Genomic DNA, 996 nt, shown 5'->3' with positions numbered 1-996 from the left:
ACGGTCTGAAGGATAAAATATCTATTCTCCCACCCCTCCAGACTGTGATTACCATGTGAGACTGTATTCACATCACTCATGAGGAAACTGAGGGACAGAGGAGTGGTATGATTTGCCCAAGTTCATACTGCAGATAGAGGAGCTGGGACTAGAATACTACTCTCCTCACTCCTGATCCTGAACTTTTTCCCCTAGATCAAGGTTTTTGAGTTGAATTTCTGAACTGTAAGGCACTAGCAAAGTCCAACATGTTGACTGATGAATTTACGAGCAATAATAAAAACGACAAATGGGTTGAAAATATGTGTCATTCATCTAGAATGCATCTTGTCTTGTCTTATGCCATCAAGTCATTTCCAACCCATTGCAACACCCCGGACACATCTCTCCCAGAAAGCCCCACTTTCCATATGCAATCATTCTGGTAGTATATCCATAAAGTTTTCTTGATTAAAAATATGGAAGTGGTTTATCATTACCTCCTTCCGTGCAGCAAACTTGAGTCTCTACCCTCTACTCTTTTCTATGCAACTGCTGCCCAGCATGGGTGATTGACTTGTAGCAGATTGTCTTCCACTTGCTAGCCACTGGCCAAGCTAGGAATGGAATGGGTATGCCTCTGCTTGACTCTCCCTCCTGTAGCCAAGACTGGTAGAGTACTGGAAACTCTCCATGTGCGACCCCGAGAGGGGCTAGAATACATCAGTTACTGAAATTTTTTGTGGTACTTAAGTGCTTACTATGTGCCAAGCACAGTGGTAAATACAAGATAATCAGGTTGGACACAGGGAGAAAAGTTACTGAATTCCCATTTTTAAAGATGAAGAGAAAACTGAGGTAGAGAGAAGTTAAGTGATTGGCCCAAGAGCATAAATCAGACAAGTGGTGGAGCCGGATTTTAGAAAGCCAGCTCCTTTGACTCACAGGCCTGGGCTCTTCCCACTTAGTCCATGCTGCTTCTCTGGAGAGATCAGAGTTTTGTTCTTAGTAATGTTA

General features: G+C 43.1%; 1 non-coding gene across 1 annotated transcript; it reads right to left on the bottom strand.

Moving 5' to 3' along the window:
- Positions 1-554: 554 nt before the first annotated feature.
- LOC119924754 lies at positions 555-692 on the bottom strand. The gene has a single exon (XR_005449450.1). It is a non-coding gene; the product is annotated as a small nucleolar RNA SNORA7 (small nucleolar RNA).
- Between the last annotated feature and the right edge of the window lie 304 nt (positions 693-996).

Source organism: Tachyglossus aculeatus, chromosome 2 (assembly GCF_015852505.1).
Source record: "Tachyglossus aculeatus isolate mTacAcu1 chromosome 2, mTacAcu1.pri, whole genome shotgun sequence".
Taxonomy (NCBI): domain Eukaryota; kingdom Metazoa; phylum Chordata; class Mammalia; order Monotremata; family Tachyglossidae; genus Tachyglossus; species Tachyglossus aculeatus.
Note: the sequence above shows the minus strand (reverse complement) of the source record. Positions and strands in the feature narration are given on the sequence as shown.